The sequence below is a fragment of the Rhipicephalus microplus genome, chromosome 5, assembly GCF_043290135.1.
Source record: "Rhipicephalus microplus isolate Deutch F79 chromosome 5, USDA_Rmic, whole genome shotgun sequence".
In the NCBI taxonomy this organism is placed as follows: Eukaryota; Metazoa; Arthropoda; class Arachnida; order Ixodida; family Ixodidae; genus Rhipicephalus; species Rhipicephalus microplus.
Window position 1 is genome coordinate 122,313,564 of NC_134704.1, and position 8,246 is coordinate 122,321,809.

At 44.2% G+C, this 8,246-nt stretch overlaps 1 protein-coding gene and 1 long non-coding RNA gene across 2 annotated transcripts in view; one reads left to right on the forward strand and one right to left on the reverse strand.

Moving 5' to 3' along the window:
- LOC142817916 (N-acetylglucosamine-6-sulfatase-like) overlaps window positions 1-1,843 on the reverse strand; it is a 62,297-nt gene extending 60,454 nt beyond the window's left edge. The window contains exon 1 of the mRNA XM_075895873.1: window positions 1,829-1,843. The gene's annotated coding sequence lies outside the window, so the exon portion shown is untranslated. The remainder of the gene's footprint in view (window positions 1-1,828) is intronic.
- A 4,714-nt stretch (window positions 1,844-6,557) lies between these two features.
- LOC119159733 (uncharacterized) lies at window positions 6,558-7,094 on the forward strand. The gene is made up of 3 exons (XR_012895195.1): window positions 6,558-6,603; window positions 6,681-6,731; window positions 7,053-7,094. It is a non-coding gene; the product is annotated as an uncharacterized LOC119159733 (long non-coding RNA).
- Window positions 7,095-8,246: the final 1,152 nt, after the last annotated feature.

Here is an 8,246-nt window from a genome sequence, read left to right on the forward strand (position 1 = left end):
GCTGCTGTTGAGGCGTCCTCCCCCATAGAGACAGTTACGGGCCCACTTTTCTCTACTTTTCATTTAAAATCACTTCCCGAATCCGACTATGTCCCTCCGGATGTTGTGTATGACTGCCACCTTCAATCATACCAACTCCTTTTGCCTACACTATGGTTTGTATCTACCTTAAGGCTTGATGTATGTAATTAGAAATCCCTGCACCCATAGAGATGGTCTCATAGAAATGCTTCTGTGCGGCAGCAGTTTCCACATCTGAGTCGGTTACGATTACCTCGTGACATGACAGATTGTCCCTGTGACGTGGTGCCCAGTAAGTGGGAAGTATTTGCTATGAAGCTTCATGGCCAAGTGTATTTCACCATTGATGTTTGAACAACAAAGACTTCAGGGCATCCGCATTTCACCGGCGTGACTATACTGAGCTGTGTACCATGATGTCCATGCACGGACGTATACGTGCCATCTTCCACAGTGGCCTGTAATAATATAACGTGTACGCACAATTTACTTGTCCATTCGTCTAGTTATTAGGTGGACCTATAGCAAAGAAAACATTTTGGTGAGTTGTAGTAGCTTTATATTGTGGAAAAGCTAGTAATAAAATTGCATAGGCGAACGAAAAGAGCATTAGTATTGTCCATACTTTCTTCTCTAATCTGTATTCTCTTTTGCGGAACCTTCGATAAACTTGGCGCAATTAAACTTAGTGTGTCAGTGAGCCCTCTTTAACTTTGTTACACGAGGAGTATGCATATCTGCGTTCTACTTGTTACTGTTGACTAACAAGGCCTTCCACGTGAATCTGGTTGATTCACAGTTTTTGCGTTTGCGTGTTTGTTTTCAGTACGCTGACGAGCCTTGACTGGGGCGCGTTGTCTTTGCTGCGCATTATACAACATCGGTTAAGTTTCGAAATAATTAGTTGTGGGTTGGCGTTTGTCTGTTGCAACTAGTTATTTATTTGTGTCCTGTCTGCTGCGCTGTTATCTGGAAGCAGACTGGCTGGTTAAAGCAAGATGGGCAGGGCGGTTGGTTCGTTCATTGGACGTTCTATATTCTATTTCATGCAAAGCAACGCTACTCAATGAAAGTAATTGCAACAGAAAATTTCCTAAAGATATGCCCCAGTATTCGTTTCAACTAAGCAAAGCACAAAACAAATAAATGTCCCGGTCCCCAGATAGAGCTTCTTCAGACTATGAGAAGCGCGGAATGTTCGCTGCATGTTTTCGACGCCGTACTACTTTTGCGTAAGGTGCCCTTGCGAGGAAGTGACAAGTATCTCACATTAAGGAGAAAGTGACGTCGGAACAATTTCAGCTGAGAAATCCTAATCCGCCCACAAAGGGACATTGTTTGTGCTGCAATAGCGTTACGAGAGGGTGACGCACACCCTCTAAACAAAAGAAAGCACTGAGGCCTTCGACTTTGTTTTGCCACAAATGTAATTACTTCTACATATAGCTGGCTTTACACGTTTACATTTTTTAGCATCACGTGTCCTACGAGTATGTAAAGACAGTTTTTAAATATATTTATATACGTGACGAAGAGAAATCTAAGCATTCTATTTTCCTTAGTATAAAACAAGGACAACCAATAAGTACAGTAAAAACATAGGTACGGTGCAAAACACTGCCTCAACGTCCATTATAGCATACTGCTCCAGTCGTCGTCAGACTGGTCTATTAGCCAACCAACTTTACAGACTATTTCAAACATTTCTTTTTTCGTTACAACTGCATGGTCTGCTGTATCAATTGTCCCCAGTCGTAGTATTAAGATGGACTACGTAGAATATTGCGTGGATGTAGAGGGTACTTACTTTTCAGTCACAGGCAGGCCTGTTGAAACGAGCAACAAAGAATGGTCACTTCAAAGAGAGAGGCCCGCCCATCGATGGTGCTATCACCAGCGCTCCTGGTGATAAGGGCATTGATATCGGCGAGGAGAGCGTGGCTCAAGGGGCATCGAAGGATCCGTACGTAGTATTTGCTGTCACGGTGGGGCCACTCTCGCTTTATTTTATCGCAGGGCAGCTGGCACTGCGAATTGTTTTCTTTTTTTTTTCTTGCATTTGGCCGGCACACGCGTCCCGACAATACTGATTGAAAGGCTAAATGAAGGAAAACGCAATGCGCATCTGCAAAGCCGAGGCAGATGCGCGTCCCAGTAGGCGTAGATAATGCTAACCACGGGGAAACACGAGGAAACCTAGTGCTGCATTCAGCTCTTGAAATCTATACGTTATGCTGTGGTTAGACTACAAAGGAGACTCGTTGCGCGCACAAATATTATCTACAGTTTGTTTATATATTTCAGCTTATCGGCGCAGATGGGAGTCCTGCCATGAGAAAGGCAAACTAACATTCATTCGCTTTTAGCATGAAGTAAGGAAAGAAAAACAAGAGAGAAGGCTGAGAGGTTAACCAAGCAAATGCTGGATTGGTTACCTTAAGCTGGAGAAATGGTAGCACGAAATCACAAGAAAAAATATTTACGAATTCCGCAAAAAGACATCTTAGATGCTGCAAGTCTCTAGGTCGCTTGGAACTAAGCCTGGGACGAACGCCTTTACCAGGTGGTCGCTTTACAAAATGATCTTCCATAATGGTGTAGCAGTTGAGGTCCTCGGCTGCTCACCCGAAAGTCATGGGTTTGAAATCGGCCACAGCGGTGAAATTTCATTGGAAGTGACGTACTAGAGGCCGCGTACTGCGCGATGTTACTGCTTGATGTTACTGCGCGATTGCATACTAAGGAAAATAGAATGCTTTGATTCCTATTCGTCACGTATGTAAATTTATATATTAAAAATTGCACGATGTTATAGAGCACGATAAAGAACTCCAGGAGATCGAAATTTCCGGAGCTTTGAACCACGGTGTCCCCCATAATCCACTAATGGTATTATACATTAGTATTATTATTACTTTACCAAATGAGCTGGCAAGACCCGGACCAGGACAACTTTATTTGCATGTCTGTTGCATAAAACTTGGTTGTAGCGAAGTCAAGGTGTTCATTACTGTTGATAAAGCGCAGGAGCAATGTTTAAGCAGTGGAACATAACGTGACGTTATTCATTCATCCCTGTAGTGTTCGAGCGCCCAAGAACTGTCACCGGTGACTCAGCTGCGTGAAGCCAACTGATTATGTCTTTGTCACTGCTGCGAAGCTTTTATTGCGAAATTTAAACAGGGCAATATCGAACCCAGACAGTATGAAGAACATACGCACAAAATACAAGTGCATCTCTTGTCTTTTATTCCAATCCATGGCGTTTGTTGTTGGGACGTTTGTATTTTCATAGTGCATTCACACCAATTTACCCAGATGTTTCGTTTGGTTAACTTTCATGTGTTGGCTTTAAAGGGAACATGCAGTAGAAGTGGAGGAATTTGCGCGGGGCCTGAACATCTTTCTCATACGCTTTTTAAATGTCAACCATTTATTAGCGAACTTCGGCGACTTTGAGCGATCTATCTATCTATCTATCTATCAATCTATCTATCCGTCCGTCCGTCCATCCGTCCGTCAGTCTGTCTGTCTGTCTGTCTGTCTGTCTGTCCGCCTATTGCTTTTAGCTCTCCTGGCTGTTTGGTTAATGGTATCAATACTAAACTTGGTACGGCATAACATGAGTGTATGACCAGTGTATTTCACTAGTCATAACATGAAAGTCATACCATGTATGTCATGAATGTTATTATTTACATTTCATGGTCTTGCTGGTTTTGCGGTTGTTTTGTTCACATGACCTGTTGCAAAACTGCTTTGGTATAACATGATTGCACGGCGCACACAAGTGACAGACCCTAACAGGAAAATCATGACATGAGTGTCATGTAACAACAAGACTACATGCCACGGTCATGGTGCGGTCACGGTGATTTCGCTAGCGTCACATATACAAAATTTGGTATCATGGTAGGTGAATGGGCGAGGAAGATATGTGACTGGTGCAAACATGACTACGATGAGATACGTGTCATGTAACAACAAGACTACATGCCACTCTCAGTATGCGCTGGCGGCAGTTTCGCCACCTTCTTTTGTACCGAATTCGGTACTACGGGACATGAATAGATGACGAAGGTAAGTGACTGGTGCAAACATGATAACCATGAGATGTAACATGAGATGTAACAACATGACATATATTACGCTCATGATGCGCTCACGGCCATTTCGCTAGCTTCACATGTACCAAATTAGGTATTACGTGGCGCGAACGGACGACATAGGTAAATGACACTTCCAAACATGATAATCACTACATGTTGTCACGTAACAAAATGACTACATGCCTCACTCACGATGCGCTCGCGGCTGTTTTGTTAGCTTCACATATGCCAAATTTGGTATTACGTGACGTCAATGTATGACGAAGGTATGTGACTGGTTCAAACATGATAATCATGAGATGCGTGTCATGTGACGACATGTCACAGTCAAGGCGCCAATACACTTCGACGTGACAAGGCATGCGTGCGCGTCGCCGTTCAATTCGTCGCGTCACGCCGGCGTTGCCACGCCAGACGCCGGTCCTGGCTTGTACTCGCTAAAGTCCCTGAAAAATAAACTAAAGTAGCGCCATTCGTGTCAATTTGCAGACTCCTCTCCCCTCGCGTGCATTGCAGATAGTAAACGACGCTAGTTGAGGGGCTGTATGGCTCCTGGCCGCAAAGATGAGCTTGTGCTCATGTTTCCGTTAAAGCGCATCTGGGCGCTGCGGTTCTAGGCGATGCACCGAAAGAGTGATTGAGAAAGAAAAAAATATATAAAAAGTAACGTTAAATACGACGATGTGACGTGTATATAAGCAAGTGGCTTCAGTGGCAAAAGACATCACCGCAAGCACGCAATACTCAACGCGATAGTCCCCCGTTTGCATGCAGACGCGCTCAGCGGTGAGGCTCTCGATGGCAGCGCCACTGCTGTCCGTGTAATAAACTCGGCGGTGCTAAGAATCTGCAGCATGACGCACTAGCCATTGTGAAGGTATCGCAAACGCCATTTTGTTTGTCCACTTTCGTGGTGTTTGTTTGTGGCTAGGCGTGCGCGCTTGGTATTGTTGTGTAGCCGGAGTTCGACCGCGCCTGAGTGTGTGCACGGTAATCCTGCACGTTTCGGGATGCCGACCTGCTGTGCCAGCGGTTGCAAAAGCAGGTACAGCAGAGGAAAAAAGCTATTTTCGCTTCCGCGAGGAAAAGACAATGACGCTCGGCGAGAAGTGTGGCTCCAGCGTATCGGAAAGACTGACTTGGACCCTGCATCGTCGCGGATTTGTGAGGTGAGTACCGGCGAGCTAAACTCTATCGTTTCGCTTGTATTCGTGTTTACAGTGTTGCGGTACTGTCAAGCTCGAGCATCACACAAAGAGAGTAACCGCGTCGATGGTAAACGTGCATGCCAGTTGAAACGCGTGCCGCGTTTAGTGCCGTGTAAACGTTGCGTCTTTGGCTTGATCCATGCCGACCGCGGCGACTGCATTTTCGATTGAGGCGGAAATGTTGGGGCCTGTGTACTTAGCATTATATGCACGTTATTGAATACCAGGTGGTCGAAATTTTCGTAGCTCTCCAGAAGGGCGTCCCTCATAATCAAATTGTGGATTTGGAACGTTAAACGCCAGATATTCTTCTTATTATTATTATTATTACTCGTTTGATCCAGAATTAATCGTTTACTATGTTACAATGTAAATGTAATGGATACATTCAAGTGCTAAACTAAACTTTGTTTATTGGCCGACGTATAGTTAAATGACTCCCGCATGTATGTGTGTATGGGTGTAAGGACTTTATGTAAAAAGGCGTGGGCAGCGACCTGAATGTCGCATCATTTTGTTTAAGCATGTGCTCCAGCGCGCTCAGTATTCAGAAGCTCTGTGGTTGAAATAAGGACACGCAAGGCTAAATGGTGCGTATTTCTACATACTGTACGCACCGTGTGCTAGTCTGGTGGGAAGAGAATGTGGAAAACAGTGCGTAGTCATGTACGTGTTGACACTAAAGGTTATTTTAGTTTCTTTTAGAGCGCGCTGTTTCATTGTGTAACAGTAGCCGCGAATATTTCCTTACCTAGTACCACTTTACTGCGGACCAATTTGAGCCGATACTGCTGCGCAAGTTTGGTACTAAAAAGTTGAAGAGAGACGCGGGGCCTACGATCTTCAGTCAAGAGCATTTGCAAACGTCAGGTAAGCCAATCACGTTAAAAACTGGACAATGTTTAGTCCGTCTTCATTGTTTTCTGCATCATCCATAATTACTTCTCAGCCTTTCACTAACCTGAAACATGTCGTCTTGCATATAGGTGTTGTGCACTGTTTGTGTATAGCTAATCACTTTTCTTTGGTATAATTAATGCATTTTTTTTTCATTCTCCAGAATGCAATGATTCAGCCCGCTCATCTTGTGGCCTTAATCTACTACTAACAGCAGCTGCTCTTGTTGATGGTGAGTTGATGGTTAAGCACATCTCACGCCTTTTTCCTCTTCGTTATCTATAATACATGTTTGGACTATGCAGAAGCCAAAGAGACGCACTGCCCATCAGCTACGAATGTGCTTCTGACACCAGCTGCTGTTGATGGTGAGTTCTTACTGCATTTATTCTTACTGTACTTACAAACGTGCTTTATGCCTTCATTGATGTTTTATAATTTGCAGGCTATGGAGCCAACAGTGATGCCACTCAAGCAGGGTTAGGTTCTTCACAAGGTAACGTAGCTAACACACATGCTGCATGTAGTCGAAGCATTGTAACGGCTTGTAACTTGTATCCATTGGTTTATATACTTTACAATTATGTCTGTAGGGGTGTGCTGCAGATCCACAACATTTTGCTCCGCAGTATGGTGTTCAGCACATTGCAAATATTGAAAGCATTGTCGCTTGGGTTTTGGCATGCATTCTTATTACTGAAAAATTGTAATGCACTTGTGCGTATTGTAAATGCTTCAAGTAGTGTTGATGCTTGTTTGCCAAAATGCGATGTAACAGAGATGACGGTCTTCTTCAATTTGTCTTTATCTTTTTTAGGTCACACTGCCACTGATTCAGCACCATCGGATTTTCCAGAAGGCAATGGCAGTGACATGTTGCTTTGGAATTTCACATAATTTATTGTTGATTTCATGTTGCAGATGTACCTTCAAGTTCCGAATTTTTCGCACTGCCAGCTTGTTCAACAGCTTGTTCAGCAGGTGAGTGCTACCTTTCATGATTTGTATAGGCATGTGTCTGCCAGATGGTTTTGTTGGTTCCAACTATCATATGTGCGCAGGTGTGGAAACCACCCATGAATCGAGCTGCCAGCCATTTCAAGCTTTGACGGTGCCTGTTGAGTGTGAGTGAAATTTCTGTTCAGTATCGTATACATTTTTTAATTTTAGTCACTGGCCATCCCTCATTGCCTTTGCTGCAACTGTGCTAATTTAAAGCTTTGGTGACTGTACCGGTCTTCAGTACTACTAATAAGATTATCCGTCATTTACAGCTCAGCGGAACTTTTGTGCGGCCTGTGGGGGATTTCTGTCTGCTGAGGGCACAGCTGAAGCCACCGGTAAGTGTTCAGTGCTACTGTTCTCACACACTATGCAATATACACTTGAGTGTGACACATCACCGCCTACAGGAAATTACGTGCACGCTTATAACAGATTGATACATTGGTGCATTTAATAGTGCGGATGCGCTCTAAGTACTGGTGCCCTGTTTTGTTTCTTTTGCTGGTATGCTCATTCTTGTAAAGCGAGAGTAGTCGCACGCAACGTAAGTTTATTGGAGGAACATGTAAGCTGTGTTTTGTGTACAGTAATGCATAGCACACTGCTACACACAGCGCAACATCATCACACTATCACTTGTGACACGCAATCAGCTGCCGTCTTGTAGCAACTCTGTCAAAAAAGCTACAACAGTGGAACCATAGCACTCTCTCCACTTTGTTTGAAATAGCCACTGCCATTGATAACCCTACGTCATAACCGAGAGTGCGTGGCATATATTCATGTCTTTACTCATCACTAACTATTGGCATAGCTAGGAGGTGGTACACCGGACACTTGCTGCTCCCAAAATGTCTTTCTGCCTTCACACGCAGAGTACAAAGTGAGACGTGACCACACTTGACTGTCCTGCCCCTAATTCGAATCAAGGACACGCCCCCACCAAAAAAATGGTTCAGCTGCATGCATTGTGGGTTCTCTGCAGCTCCATTTGTCCCTCTTCATT